Genomic DNA, 17,146 nt, shown 5'->3' with positions numbered 1-17,146 from the left:
TAAGAATTGTTTTGGGGATCCGATCCCTACATTAAAAATATCTTTGCTGAGATCTAAGAAGCAGCAGGAACTGTTTGTTATTTAAAACAAATGTCATTGAATTGATGGAGTTTGCTTCATTTGTTTAGCATAACAAAACAAATCCTGGTAAAATCCTAGCTTTAGAATTCCAATAGCTTAGTTTATGGTGCACCCCTCTGCTTTGCTACATTCCAACAAAATATGGTGTCTCTGATTGCTTGACCTTATGCATTTTGTAATTCTAATTAATTAGGCAATTCTAATTAATAAGATTATTTTATCTTACTGATAGTACTCTTAAAATAACTATAAAAGCAATGGCTATTTTTGGTAGCTGCAAGTACCAAAAAGAGATTACATTGATGAAAAATAAGTAATTATTTCACTTTATACAAAGCACACATTTTTGTGTATTTTACTTTTATTGTTTTAATTAATTAATAATTAATTTTAATTGACAATAATTGCGTATATGAATGGGAAAATAAGAGATATTAATCAAAGGTATATTGCTTCATTGGACTGAAGGAATAAGTCTTTGTGATCTATTGCACTGGATGGTGGCCAAAACGCAAGTTTAAACTCTGCTAGACCAGTGAGTCCTGTAGCACTTCATGAAAGGCAGTCTTGGTTGGTGTATAAGACAGGCTGGAAGGGGTGAATGGTCTATTCTATCTCCCCTAATATTGAGAGCATGAATAAGCATTCATGTAAATATAGAGTTCTGTAATCAAATGTTTTAAAACTACAATTTTAAGTCAAGAATACAGGAAATTATATTTTGATATCTTAGTGCAATCTTGTTATTTTTTTCATATGCAGTCAATATATCTGCAATTTATGAGATACTTTCAGCCATGATATGCAATAAAAATATTTGTTTTATATTGTCTTTGAGAAGAAAATAGAATTCTCATTCATAGCCAATTAGAATTAAAGAACATGTGATTATCAATCACCAAAGATTTGCCTTTTTTAATTATTACTTTTTATTTTATTTAATTAATTAATTAATTTATTTATTTATTTTTTTGAGACGGAGTCTCACTCTGTCACCCAGGCTGGAGTGCAGTGGCCGGATCTCAGCTCACTGCAAGCTCCGCCTCCCGGGTTCACGCCATTCTCCTGCCTCAGCCTCCCAAGTAGCTGGAACTACAGGCGCCCGCCACCTCGCCCGGCTAGTTTTTTGTATTTCTTAGTAGAGACGGAGTTTCACCGTGTTAGCCAGGATGGTCTCGATCTCCTGACCTCGTGATCCACCCATCTTGGCCTCCCAAAGTGCTGGGATTACAGGCTTGAGCCACTGCGCCCGGCTAATATTTATTTTTTAAAGGAGGGAAGAGAACTTTAGACATAGAGGTTAGGATCATGTCCCACAATCCCTTTGGTAGTTACAATTTCCCTTTCTATTTGTATTAACGTACTGAACTCTTGCAACTACCTATGAGGAAATTATGATTGTTATACTCATTTTAGAGATGAGGAAGCTTGAGACATAGAGCTTAACTTGCTCAAGGTCATACAGCTAATAATTATTGGAACTAAGACTCTAGGCAATGGGGCTACAAGTTATCTGATTTTTATCTCAATGCTATGTGTAATCTAAAATTAGAAATCAGAAAATTTAATCAACATTAGTTACTGTTTCGAAGTTTGAAGGACATAGCAACAATCATAAAAAGTAATGCCTCAAATACATTGTCTCTTTTATAAAGAAATAAACTTCTGCCTTGAATAAACTGTGGGCATTAAAAGGACATTGATAACCTACAGATAAGAGAATAGCCATATATATAAAAAATATATGATATATATAATATGTGTGATACATATATTATATATCATATAGTAGTATATGCATATATTATATATACTATATATAATTTTTAACACATAGGTAGGTAATTTTACCTATATATGTACATGTATAGACATTAATTTCACACACACACAACACATATAGATGAAGATATCATTCAATCTTTAAAGTGTAACTAATATATCTTTTAAAGCTGAAATCCTGAACCATAACCGTTCCTGAAGGGTTTCATTAAAATCTAAAATTTTAGCCCATAGTCAATTCAATTTAATTATGATAGTAAATTTACATCACTGCAGGCTTAACTTTTGGACAGTAACTGAATTATAAATTTAAAGCAAACAACTATTCTCTTCAAAAATAGTATGAATGTCTATCATGTTTGGGCTTGATAAGTCCAGCTCAATGTAAATCTCCCCTCCTCCTTTCTGGGAAATGAATGAAAAGATGCTGAACTTCATTAGTAATTACTGAATGCTTATGCATATATACATATGTAAACAGACTGCAAGGTGTCCAGGAAGATGTTAAGGAAATCAGATCATCTGAATAGCATAATAGCCTACAGGGTCTCAGAGGAAAGCATGTTATTTAATAATAAAAGGGTAGGTTCATTATGATGCTTCCATTTGCCTACTGAAAACAATATCAGCAGATATGCAACATGACACCTCTTTCCCCCACCGTCACCGAGTTTTGAATACTTACTAAAGTTGCTAGTAGTTACTAATAACCAATAGTAGTTAATAGTAAAATTAGATAATGTATTTCAAAAAAGAAATTTGCCTATGAGAAAAATGGCCTAAAAATTAACATTTTATCATATGGCATTATTTAGCAGAATGTATTGAAAACTTAGTCACTCTATAGATACATAATCTATGTGGAATATAAAATCAAACAAATAAAAATAAGAGGCTTAATTATTTATATTTAAAATAAGAGACTCCCCCCTTTCCTATAACATTTATTTTATAATACAGTTTTAAGTTATTCTTCTATCTTTTTGAAATATATGGAAATATTTTTAAAAGTTAAATAAGCTTCTTGTCAGGTTTAAAACCCAAGAATATCTTTCTCCAAGTCTTGGGAATCTTCTCTTAGAAATGTAATCATGAAGAAAGGGGTAGTGCCCTTATTTCCCAGTTTTTTTGTGAGGGAAGGAGCCTAACTCAGTGGCTGCTTCACTCCAAGTTGTAAAATTCTCTCATGAGAAGGATGTGAAAAGTTGATTTATTTATTAATTTTGGATTAGCCAATTCATAAACACAGATGGCTACTTTAATGACCTGTTGATTATAGAATGACCTTTGTGTATTAAATGGTGCTGTCGGGGCCTCTTATTTGAGCACTAGTTATTGTTTATCTTGAGAATTCATATGCAATGGATTAGATCTGCTTCACTATACAAAATAATAATATTTATTCCTGTCTTTGCACTCCCTTAGCAGATTATCTGTGATGAACATCACATTCTGTTTTGATACCTATTCAGTTATAAAAGTTGTTTTCTTTTACTTCTACATTTGCAGAGAGGTTTTCTAGGTTTGGAGTAACTTTTATTTTTAATTATATTTACTCAACAGCATTTATGCCATGAAAAGGGAAAATTCAAATGTTTCTCATTTGATGTAGACAAATGTTTCTCATTTGATGTAGACATCTTAAGTGTTATATAGTGAATGTAATTTAAAACTGTATCTCATTCGTGTTTAATTCTTAGATCTTGCTTTTAGTAAAAATGTTTTGCTGAAAAATACAAACGTTTTATATTACTTAAAATTGGGGCCTCCAACACTTCATAATTATTTTATGGAATTTAATAAATATTGCTAAAGGAGTTCATAAATTTCCTTTAAAAAGTCAGTTTTGATTTATAAAGGAAAATAACAATAGTTTCTTTTTTCGCCCTCAACTTGATTAGTGATATAACTTGTACTGTTTGGTAGTTTAATTGTGATGTTAAAATGCTGGTATTCTATCCTGGGTCAAGACAGAAAGCAGTGAAGCATAGAAAGGGAGAGAAGTTTCCACAAGGCAGCTATGCTCTATTGCTCATTGCATTTGACATGCTTCATGATGAGTGAGGGATACACAAAGTACTATTAAGGGAGAAGACCATCCCTCATATTGTCTTATGCCCAATTTCTGCCTCCAGAGAAAGAAGAAGTAAAAACTAAAAGGCAGAAATGAAATCCACAGGCAGACAGCCCGGTGCTACACCCTGGGCCTGGTAGTTAAAGATCAACCCCTGACCTAATTGGTTCTGTTATCTATAGATTACAGACATTGTATAGAAATGCACTGTGAAAATCCCTATCTTGTTCCTATCTAATTACTGGTGCACGCAGCCCCCAGTCATGTACCCCCTGCTTGCCCAATCAATCACGACCCTATCACATGCACCCCCTTAGAGTTGTGAACCCTTAAAAGGGACAGGAATTGCTCACTCGGAGGGCTCAGCTCTTGAGACAGGAGTCTTGCCGATGCCCCCGGCCGAATAAACCGCTTCCTTTAACTTGGTGTCTGAGGAGTTTTGTCTGCAGCTCGTCCTGCTACACTATATGTAACTTTACTGCAGCCAGACACAATTATATCAGTGAATATTTGAAATTACAGCTATTTACAAATAATTCACAAATTGACAATTACATGCACACAGATCTTTATGAAAACTGGAAAATTAATATGTATTAATATTTTTCCTAGCAATATTTGTCAAGATGAAATTATTCATTCTAATATTATTATTCCAATGTCTTTTTTCCTTCTCAAGCACATAATCTACTTTTCCTATTTTATATAATGAAAAAAGAAAATAAAGCAATTTGCTACCGAGTACTGTTTTTGCACATTAGACCAGAGTATTTTCTGTTTTGACATATTACTTAAAGGTTTGTCTTAATATTAAAATGAAAATTCTTGTTTTCTGGTCTAGAAAAGCAAACAGATAAAATCAAGCAAAGAGACATGGAACATAGATACTAGTAGTAGATACTAATAGTAGATAATACAACTTTGAAAACTAAGATGAAAGTTAACTTTGCACTATACTCTTCCAAACATTAATGTTTATAATCTTCTAGTAAAAATATAGGAATTTTTAAGAAAATGACTTATTTAATGTGACCTAAATTTAAAATTGCAATGCAATTCTGACACTATTATTCACTAAAATTATCAGGATAACTCTAGCTAGATTTAATCTTTCATGTGTGTTCAGACATGGGGAACTGGAAAAGTAATTAGCTTAATTTTGAAACTATACACAGGTCTTCAATGAGGTGATCTATCAACAGACTAATCTAGTACAATGTTGTTCAACCATGGAAACTTGAGGAGTTATTTAACCTCTTTGACATTCAAATTCCACAACTATTATTATAAAATCTGAAGACTAATTCTACTTTTCATTCTTCATCTCACAATGTTTGTTTGTTTGTTCATTTATTCATTTTTATTGTTTTATTTTTTCCCTGAATCAAATGAGATATTCCATGTAAAAACAGCTTGTAAAATGTAAATCACTGTATGGACATTGTTACATTTGCCCCCTTTTCAAGCTTCCTGGTGCATAAATGCCCAGTCTGTGCTTTCTTAGCCGGTATTTGAGATACTCAGTGCTCAGTAGTTCCAGAATTTTTCCAGGATTTCAGTGGCTCTAAGAGTTTGACAGGAGATATGACTTAAGAAAGAGAAATTCAGAAGAGTCTGCATTTCATTAATGCTGAAAGAAATCTACTTCAAAGAAATGTCAATTCTCCTTTTTGGCTCTACAATTGAAAGTTATTTCTAGACTTCTTAATTTGTCTATTATTTCTTTTGTTTGAAAAATCTTTAGATTTGTTTAAAGCCAAGGACAACACTCATATGCATGTGTTTGCACATTAGTACAAGGTAGGACATCACAGACATGAAACAGTAAAATTAAAATTAGAGACAGCACTCTCATCCACTCCATGAAATGGTTTTGTATTCTTTTAATATATATAGAGCAGAGCAATATGGAGATAAAACTTGCTATGTAAATCCTCAAATAAGTTTGAATAGAAACAATACTAAAGTGTCCATCCAAGTAAGTGTTGTCTACTGTGTTAGTTCAGGTGGCTATAACAAAATAACATAAACTGGGTCATCTATAAAGAACAGTTATATATTTCTCACAGTTCTGGAGTCTGGGAAGTCCAAGATCAAGGCACTGGCAAATTCACTATTGCCCTCTTTCTAGTTCATAGGTGGTCATCTTTTGACTGTGTCCTCACATGGCAGAAGGGCAGAACTCTGATCTCTCCATCCCTTTATAATATATAATATAATGGGAATTAATCCCATTCATGAAGGCTTCACTTTCTTGACCTCTAGTCAACTCCCAAAGGCCCTATCTCCTAACACCATCACATTGGGGGTTGGAGTTTCAACATATAAATTTTGGAGGAACATAAATTCAGGCTATAGTACCGATAGACATGTGGAGTGATGAGAGCCCTAAGCAATCCTGTTGTAACCCTGCCTTCAACAGTCGCCTCAGTAAAACTTAGAGTTTATGACATTTTTATTTGTGCAGATCTTAATCTTCTTAAGAAAGCATTGAGACAAATAACAGTAAGAATGTCAAAGGAAGTTATAATATATATAAAAAAGCATTATCTCAAAAAAGTATGAGATAAATGTAACAAAGAAATCAAAGACCACAAATTCATTGGCCATAAATTACTTTCTAATTATTTGCTTATTTTTCTTAAAGCAGGCAAGAGGAAACAGTAACACATGGCCACTTATGGGATTATTATCATCAGAAAGGGAAAAACATTGATTCCTTAGAGGATGTGAACTGTACCTTGCATATCTCTTCTAAAAGCAATATGAACTTAAATCTTCACCTGAGGCTCTGTAAAAAAAGCACAGAGTGATACTTTTTTCTGCAGTGTGCATGCAGATAATGAAATCACAGACTTCAAATGGCTGGACAATTTAACAACTTTAGACAACAACCAAGTGTTGAACGCTAAAGTAAAGCTCAGTGAGCTTATGTCTATGTGGTTTGGCTCTCAAGGACAGACAAAAGATCACCTAGAAGAGTGGCTGTGTTAAATATCATCTAAAGCATTTAACACAGATAATTTCTCCAATTCAGTATATTTATGGGGACTGACAAATAACATAGAAAAGCGTATTCTCAGATGACAGACTAGAGCACTGACTCTGAAATGCTGATGGAAGGTGCATTCAGATGCATTAAAATTCAGACAATGAACAGACATAATTAGAAATTTCTCTAGAGTTGATGGTCGCTTTAATTTAGACCATAGGTGGTTCAAAGTAGTTGCTAAAGATCATGAAGAAGTCAAGCTTTAAGTACAGATTTCTTTTTACATGCAAAATTAATCAGATTTTCATCATCAAATGACCAGTGAAGTCATTTTACTATATGAATATTTCTTCTTGCTAACTCAAATTTCAAGATACATATTGATGTTATATTCTATGAATAATATAATCATTCTCTATACCAGGCTTGTAATTCTTTTTTTTCTTATATCACTAAATGTAAAGTATTAATGTGGCTGTCAGACAAGAAATATTTAAAATATTGTTGTTTTATTAGCTATCATAAAGTATAAGTATCAGTTAAAAACAACTTACATATAATTTATTGAATTCGATTACAGGTCCTGCCTACTCCTTAGACAATGAGAAAATGAAGTAACTTTAATAAATACAGGAATGACATGACCTGAAATTTAAAAGTGCCACACTGTGGGAGGGTCTATTAAAACATCAGTTGTCCTTCTCCCTAGATTGTATTTCCCAACATCCCTTCCAGTTCAGTGTGGCCATGCAACTGAGTTATTTTCAAGTAGAGGCAAATGAATGTAACCTATGAGACTTTTAGACGCATAAAACAACTTTCCACCCATGGTCTTCTATACTCTTTGCCTCTGCTACATGAAGGTTGATGAAAAGGAAATTCTTCCAGGAGACATGCTGAAGGTGTATTGTCACTGACATTTTACTATTGAATTAATACATAGAACAGAGCACTTCCTCCAACCTGTACATTCCTTGATCTGGATACTTGATTGAGAATAAGTTTATAGTCTAGAAACATTACACATTGAGGTGTGTATTTGTTAGTAATGTTAGCCTGTTCACGTCATTTAACTTTGTCCTACACAAGAGATCTTGCTTCTACTGAGAAACATACTTCTTTGTATTTCTATATATTTGTGAAAGCTGGTCTCTAACATTGTATTTACACATGGATTAGTTTGATGGTAGCTTGTATTCTCCAAATTCTTTGAATTCCACATCATGATCCCGCCACTCTGGTCTTCTTCCGGTTTCTCGAATACATCATACACATTTCTGCTTTAGAACTCGTGTACGTAATTTTTTCTTCTGCCATATTCCCCTTTCTTTCCTTCCTTCTATGCCTGACTCCTCATCTTTTAGGTGTTAGTTCAAAGGCCATCATATCTGAGATCTTCCTTGGCTCACATGAATATAGAACATCTATTGCTTGACTCCCTCTGTTGCGTTATTGTGTTTATCATTATTAGAATGAATGTTGCTGCTGTACTTTTCAGCCATATTTGTATGAGTGTGTACGTGTATTTGTTTCTCTCTCTGCTCCAAATCTAGTCTCTAATATGACAAGAACTATGTCTCTTTTATTCAGCAACTTTTCTTCAGTGTCAAGGATAGATAATTCCAGGTACATATCAGGAGTTTGATAAATATGTTTTCAACTCAATATGAACACTGCTTTTTCAGATAGACCAATAGGTAAATAATTAGATACCTAAAGCCAGTAGGCTCTTAACAGATTTTAGTAATGGCAGTTTATTTTCAAGTATTATTGAGCAAAATAATTTATCTACCATAGAGCTGAATTACAAGGTTAGGTGAAGCAAATATTGACTGTGGTTAAAATTCCATAAAAGTTTTGTGTGTACCTATTTAACATTTTATAAAAATTGAAATGAATCTATAGTGTTTTACATAAACCATAACCCCTAAGTTAATGAAGAGTTTACTGCTTCTGGAGAAAGTAATTAAGTAAATGTGAATTATTCATTGATTTTGTTACAAAATTCAATAAACTTTTAAATATAGTATTGTTAAATCAAGTTAATGGAAATATAAAAACCATGTTTAACTTATTTAAAAATTAAAGTCATGAGGCTTCGTATTCAAACCTGATAAATTAAACATGTGCTAATTAGGAAAACATATAGAGCTGCATTCAATATATATTATATATTTTTGCATAAATGGTTTATAGAATGAATGAATGTGGAGTTGTTGAGCATGAAAAAACAAATCTGATTAATTTTTAATTGATGTCTGCATTCACTATATAGTATATTTTAGGTTATATTATTTACAAGATAAATGCATTTTTAATTATAAGCATATATTTAGAAAACCAATTAAGAAGACTGTATGTTAAGAATAAAAAATGTATATATTTGTATGTATATATAGTATGGTTTTTTGTTTGCTTATTTCTTGAGACAAGGTCTCACTCTGTTGCCCAGGCTGAAGTGCAGTGGCCCGATCACGGCTCACTGTAGCCTCAACTCCTGGGCTCAAGTGATCCTCCTACCTGAGCCTCCAAAGTAGCTAGAACCACAGGAGTGCACATGTTTCTGTATATTTGTATATTTTGTTGAGACGAGGTTTTGCCATGTTGCCCAGGTTGGTCTTGAATTCCTGTGGCTCAAGTGATCCACTTGCCTTAGCCAGTCAAAGTGTTAGGATTACAGATGTGAGCCACTACTTCCAGCCAAAATATTTTTAAAAGATCAAAAAATGACCATATAATATGTTTTAAAAAGTAAAGTAATAATTAAATGTTGTCATTTGAGATAGTTTTTTTTTTTTTTTTCAACAATACAGGAAATCAAGACACACACTACAATACCATGGTTTATATGGGAGGATGATTTACCATCTCCCATCTTTACATCTACCTATGTATGTATACATTTCCTATTTATACATTTAAAACAATCAATTTCATATTTATTTCTTCTCAAATTGAAATCAGTACTAGAAAAAAATGTAAGTAAAAAAGCAGGTCTCTAATACCAAGGAAATTATAGGTAATTTAATGAAACTAATGAATAAACAGATGAATCACAGATAAGCATGCATGATTAATAAAATAACATGGTATTTACATGTTATTGATAATACGAATAATGTAGATCAATAAATTTGCTCCCTTTGGATAAATGAAAAAAATATACGTAGAAAAATTGGTATGATCTTGTCAATAAAAATGTAGTATAAGTCTCTCAGAAAGAAAACGTCATCAGAGATATTTCTCCCTTTTAAAAGGAACAACACTTCAATTAAGAAAAGCTATTATGAAGCACATTTTTTGAACTTAGAAGTATTTTCTTTATTCAGGTAAATTATTTAACTTTCTTCTATGAGTTGAAAGGGGAATTTATTACTGAACAGAAAACCTTATTTCACTAATCAGTTTAAGAAATTTTCTTTATGAGATTAAACTTTTAAGCTCTTTATCAGAAAAGATATATTTTTCTATTTCTATTGCTGTTATTAGTTTCCATTCAATAGAAATAAATATGAACTCTGGTTGACTAGTTTTATTACAGAGATTGACTTGTCTAAATGGTAAATATTTATATTTTTATGAGTGTCAAGCTCATAAAATGAATTTTAATAATTTGTGAACACCAAAAACCATAAAAATATAGTAAACAGTGACAGTTTATAAATATAAACACTTACTCATTTCACATACGAGAGGACTTGAAATAATTTTTTTCTACATGTTAGTACTTTAAATTGAATTCATTTCCCACAGACATTATAAAAACCCCAAAATGATTTATGGAATTTAAAACAGCAGCCCCTCTCTTCTATTCCTTCTGCATTGTTAAAAATAAAAAGTCTTAGGAGACTGAGGCAGGAGAATCGTTTGAACCCCAAAGGTTGAACCTAGAAAATGATGTAGCTCAAGTGATCTAACCTTGAATGATGAGTCTATTATTTTAAATGAATTTGACTTGCATTCATTCCTTCTTGTGAATAAAATGCACAGTACCAGTATGTCTCAGAATTGTGCCTCATATTATTTATTTATGTATTTATGTATTTATGTATTTATTGAGACAGAGCCTCACTTTGTTGCCCTGGCTAGAGTGCAGTGGCGCCATCTTGGCTCACTGCAACTTCTGCCTCCTGGGTTCAAGCGATTCTCCTGCTTCAGCCTCACGAGTAGCAGGGATTACTGGTGCATGCCATCACAACCGGCTAGTTTTTATATTTTTAGTAGAGAGGGGGGTTTCAGCATGTTGTCCAGGCTTGTCTGGAACTCCTGACCTCAGGTGATCCACTCGCCTTGGTCTCCCAAAGTGCTGGGTTTATAGGCGTGAGCTACCGCACACATCCTCATATCTTATTATTGACTCTATATTTTCCAGCCTTCCTACATGTGCTTTGTTGGCTCACTACATGGTTTTAATATCATCTTAATGTATACTAAGTACCATCACTCTACAGCCAAACATAGCATACCTATCTATATGTTCCCAAAGTCTTGCAGGTAGGAACTGTACACCTTACTCAGCAAAGGCTGTAATATGCCCCAGAAACTACTGAGCCATAGACTCTTTATATTTTCTGCTAGTCTCAGAATTGCATTCATATACTGTGTGTTGCACAATGCCCATTGTAATGTGGTATTAACCCTTTGAGATAGCTCGTTGCTTTATGTGTAACTTCCCATCACACATATGTATCTGAAAACTGACTAGAGAGTATGAACCCCATTGGACAATGCATTTATATACCACACTAAATATTTATTTTCAGAAGTGCTTGAGGATATTTTCCTTCAGCTCAAACTTGTGTGAAATTTGCATATCCTCAAAACTAACCTGTCCCAACTGTAAATGACAAAGCTAAATCCTTGTCAAGCCAAAAGAAGGATGATAGGATTTGGGATAAAATCAAAATTAACACATTAATAATAAATAGGTTATTTCTAAAGCATGATTCATAAGATGTTTTATGTTTCTAAACATAACAAAAATTTACTTCTGTTCTTCAGTTGTTCTTTTACAATACACATGAAATTTTAAAGTGGAATCATTAAAAACAAGTAAACAAAACACTCTGTAAGATGCAATTAGTAAAATATAAAAAAATAATTAATTAGGACAATGACATATAACAGCAAGACTTACAAAGATGACAAAAGTTATCTTTGATAGACAAGGTAATTTTTATATGATACGCACATCACTGGCTGTTGAGAAACAGATGTAAAGTACATGTATAGAAACACAATTTATTTTCTTTTTATGAATCTCATAGCTATATACCTTGTCAATTTTTCTTAATAATGAACCTGCAAATTTGGGCGAGGGGTTTCTCTATGACAATCCATCATGATATCTTTGGAAACAGTGTGTTTTTATTACTTTTTTCAATCTTCTAGAATTAATTTATTTTGAAAGTTTTAGTGTGCTTGTTAGAATTACCAAGACAATGTGAAAGATAAGCTTTGATTGCAGAGATCCTTGCATTATTCCTAATTTTAAAAGAATTTTCCCAACATTTCCTTATTGATTGATGTTATGCAGTAAGATATTTGCAGGTAATCCTTATCAAGACAAAGAAATTCTCTTTGTTTTTTAGTTTTTTAAGATGGCTTTTATATTATGAAGACATATCAGGCTTGAAGAATACTTATTCTGAATCCATCTATCCTGTATTCTCTTTATTATCTTCACTCCGTTAATGTACTGAATAGTTTTTTAATAGATTTTGTTTGCTCACCTCTCATTGCCAATTCCCAGGATATATCAACTTTTCATGTTGAATTACCATTTAATATACTGCTAGAGTTGGACATTAATAGTTTGAAAAATATTGGGAGCTTTGTTGATGAAGAAATTCACTATACCTATCTGATAATATTCCCATCATCTTTTGGTAGGTAGGTGACATGGCTTCACCAAATGAGATAGAAGATATTCCTTTATAAATTTCTTTAAAGTATTTGGAGACCATTAGAATGATATACTCTAGGAAAGCCTTATAGACCTTTATATTGTCAATCACTGGGTCTGGTGTTTCTCTTGTAGTTTGATAAGAAATATTTTAATTACTTCAATTTTATAGGGGTATTCAGATTTTTGTGATTCAGATGCAGGTTATATTTTTTCTAAGAATTCTGGTATTCCAGCAAAATCTTCAAGTTATTACTATAATAAAGTACTCTCATTTTTAATGCAGTTATTTTTGCTCTAGCATTACTAATATTATTTTTACATGTGTCTGTTTTTTTTTTTTTTCTTGATCAATCTGGCTAGAGATTTTTCTCTCTTATTTTATCTTTTTTCAAAAAACAAACTTTGCACTTATTGTTTTCCCCATGTTATGCTATTTTTTCCATTTTCACTGTTGTCTAATATTATCTGTACTATCTCTTTTACACATTGTCTTTCTGGGCTGAATATTTTCAATGTCTTTAGGTTTATCATTCAGTATAATAATTATTTATTTAAAAATAAAATATTAAAGTATAATAAATGTATTTTTTCTAGAAATTTAGTTCTTAATTATTATTTGTCTTTTTATGCCTAATTGTCCTTGTCAATTGGTGAATTGTGTGATGGTATTCTGTATTTTGTTTAAATTACATACAGAGTTGTATATGCTGTATCTGTAGCTAGAGCTCCTGGGGAGTCTCAATATTATTTTCATTATTTTTTTCTATTTTATTCTTATTTATTTATTTATTTATTTATTTATTTAATCTTTTACTTTAAGTTGAGGGTACAAGTGGAGGTTTGTTACGTAGGAAAATTTGTCTCATATGATTTTGTTGTACAGATTATTTAATCATCCAGTTATCAAGCCTAGTACCCATTAGTTATTTTTCCTGATCCTCTCCATCCTCCCACCTCCACCCTCTGAAACGCCCCAGTGCATGTTGTTCCCGCAGTGTGTCCATGTGTTCTCATCATTTAGCTCTGACAAGAGAATGTGGCAATTCTTCAAACACCTAAAGACAGAAATAGCATTCAACCCAGCAATCCCATTACTGGGTATATACCCAGTAGAACATAAATTATTTTGTTTTAAAACATATGCACCTGCATGTTCATTACAGCACTATTTATAATACCAAAGGCAGTGAATCAACCTAACTATCCATCAATAGTATTTTCATTAATTCTAAATCACAGGGATTTTGCTTTCTCATGTGTTTTGTCATATCAACTAGCCTGTATTAGTAAGTCTATACATTTATTCTTTTAAACCATAAACAAGTCATATTATGCACATGTTACAGTCTGTCAAGATCATCTTCAACTATGAGTTTCTCTTGCAGAGTACTAAAGTTTTTGACATCTGGATTTTGATAAAAATGAACAGCAAGAGTAAGGGCTACGGCATTTGAAGAATAACATCAGTTCCTTCATCTTATTTTGTTGTTTATGGTAACTCATGAAATTTGCTCTTCATAAATTACCTCAGACTTTTCAGAGTTGATAGCAAAGCACTATTCCTCTAAGAAAGGCCAATAGGGATCCTATATGTGAGTGTGTGAGGAGACTTAAATATAAGAGTGTTAATAAATGTCCAGAGTTATTATTTGAAAACCATAGGAATTATTAAATATCTATATGATTTTCTATAATCACATATTAGAAAGAAGGCTAATAATTCACCTATTAATTTTATAACTTTTATCAGTTTTATTTTTAGAAGAAAATAAATATTTATTTATATGCATCACATTTATTCTGCTATTTCATCTCTACTTGGCAATATTTGGTATTTATTTATTTATTACTTATGAGGGTGACAGTCATGTCCCAGTGGAGATACACAGTGAAATAAAACATTATCCTCTGAGGCTCTCCTGGTGTGAAATTCTGACCTCAAACTATCTATTCAAATAGGCAACTGCTACAACTGGAATGACTAGATAAATTCACAAGAGAATAAATCTTGTTTCAGGTCAAAGAACAGAAAAAATATTTAAAGAAAAGAACTAACCTTCATTATATAGGTGCAAACAGGTGATATTTGTTGAGTGTGTTTGTGTGTGTGTGTGTGTGTGTGTAACTTCAGGATGAATAAGGCAGATGAAATATTTAAATGTAGACATGTTGAAAGCTGATATAATTTATTCCAGTGAAATAACAGATTGTTAACATAATGCAATTATTTCTTTCAGTAAAATATTTATTAAAATATATCATCTTCTAATATGATTAGTGTATTTCCTCAAGGTTAACTCTGTATTGGAACATTTCAAAATATAACTTTGACTAATTTAATTGGAGCAGAAGAACAGTGCGTGCACCTACATTAAATTGACATTAAATGGAAATAGCAAGAGCAATGCCTAATAGTATGTGCCTCTAATCCACTGAAGGCCTGACCCTAATGGCCAAAAGCACTTCAATTAAGTTTCATTGCTCTTCATTACATTTTCTCAATATATGTGTCTGATGTGATTGTTTTGGCTCTCACAAGACACAGGAACTTTTGATAAGGGCTAGGGGTAACTTTGTTTTTTATGTAATTTAATTCTAATGGGAAATGTCTCTACGGTTTTTAGAGTTCCACTATTCAGTGGTATTTTATCTTTCTCTTTGGGTTATTACTGCTTTCTAATCTTGCTTAGAATATGTAATTAATTTAATTGTTTTTTTTCTCTCTATGCTCTATGTCCTTCTATAATACAGGATTGCACAGATTGCCTTTTTGTGACAAAAACGGAGGAAGAAAAATAGCAGCAACCAAGATTATTATTATACTTAAATGGTTTCTCATGCTTTATGAAGATCTTTATGTAAAAATATTAAGCAGTCCATTTAACAGAGAAGTATGTTTGTTTCACATGTATCAGAAAATGTGAGTCTTAATTAAAATGGATCCTGACGTCAAATGCTATTGATGAGAAGTTATTATTCTATATGTTATATTTTATATCAGTGTAATGTGATAGGAAGTTTTAAAAGACCTTATGTGTTTCTGCCAGATAGTGATACAGTGATAAAATATCAGGAGTTAAAAAAAAAAACAAAAAACCAAATGAATGGTTCATATGAATGATGACACTAAAAAGAAAAAAAAAATCAGACCCTCAGAACGAAGGTATATCTTGATAAGCAAAGCTGTTAGATGTTATGTGGCAATATCAGATGTCAGGAGACAGAAAGAAAATATTGGTTGCTTCCAAGGGATCTAATATAATGAACATAGTTGATCATGGTCCCTCGGTTATAGAATCAAGTTGGTAAGACTCTACTAGTGAGTAGAAGTTAGGGGGATCAAGATTTGTTAAGAAAATCTTATGTATTGTTTAGCAAACTATATGTAGAAGAAACTATCAGAGACATAGAGAATTACACAATATTTATAGGTAGACATAAAACTGAATAAAACTTCATGTAATTGTTGTTATATATACTACTTAGTTTTTCACCAACTAATTTCTTTTAATATTTTATAAAATTATGTTTTTTTAATTCATTTATATTGATATACATAGTTCTAGTTTAGTCACAAAGTTTCAGAGTGCATACATATGAAGTAAAACATAAAGAATGTAAAGGGGTAATAAATATAAATTCAGAATTATAAATATCTCTGTGTGAAAGAAAAATACAATCAGTAAAAGTTTGTAGGAATGATTCAACTCTGTTTTAAGTTTTATTTGTTAATAGTGGAGACAGAGAATATTTTAGATTCTTTATTCATTTTATATTCCTGAAATAGCTCAAAATAAATTTAAGCTTTCTCCAAAATGTCTATCAATGTAATTTATAAATTAATGGCAATGCTATACATCATAGTCCATAAAGATAAGAATATATCATGAACATTATAAGGTAGAATTTGAGAAGGAACTGATAGTAGAAGTGAGTATTGAGTATTATTTTTTCCTTCTATCGTGATCTGAGCCCAAATCTCTTTCCACAACAAAATGATCTTCAACTAAAATTTCACATTAATGGATCTTAAATAAGCATTAGTGTAGTATATAGACTTAATTCTTACACCAAAGCTTATTTCACAGTCTCTTATGGTTTTTTCAAGTGCACATATGTTTATTTGTGTAGTCCTTGCAAATCCAAGTGTTTAATGACTATATGTAGATAAGTGTGTGCATGTAAACATACATACTTACACATTAAGTTCTATGTCTGTTTAATTTATATCTCCTTCTAAAATATCCATCATTACCTATTGTTTTAAGACAATTATCTTCAGTAAATAGAAACACACAGAATAGAATGT

The 17,146-nt window shown here is 31.8% G+C and overlaps 1 long non-coding RNA gene across 1 annotated transcript in view; it reads left to right on the top strand.

Annotated features, from left to right (window-relative positions):
- The window catches only part of LOC106998456 (uncharacterized), a 52,978-nt gene extending 37,187 nt beyond the window's left edge, over window positions 1–15,791 (top strand). Inside the window, exons 2-3 of the long non-coding RNA XR_001444915.3 lie at window positions 14,855–14,916; window positions 15,589–15,791. This is a non-coding gene — a long non-coding RNA (uncharacterized LOC106998456). The remainder of the gene's footprint in view (window positions 1–14,854; window positions 14,917–15,588) is intronic.
- The last annotated feature ends 1,355 nt before the right edge of the window (window positions 15,792–17,146 follow it).

Source organism: Macaca mulatta, chromosome 5 (assembly GCF_049350105.2).
Source record: "Macaca mulatta isolate MMU2019108-1 chromosome 5, T2T-MMU8v2.0, whole genome shotgun sequence".
NCBI classification, from domain to species: domain Eukaryota; kingdom Metazoa; phylum Chordata; class Mammalia; order Primates; family Cercopithecidae; genus Macaca; species Macaca mulatta.
The sequence above is the reverse complement of the archived record's forward strand: the minus strand, read 5'-3'. Positions and strand labels throughout refer to the sequence as shown.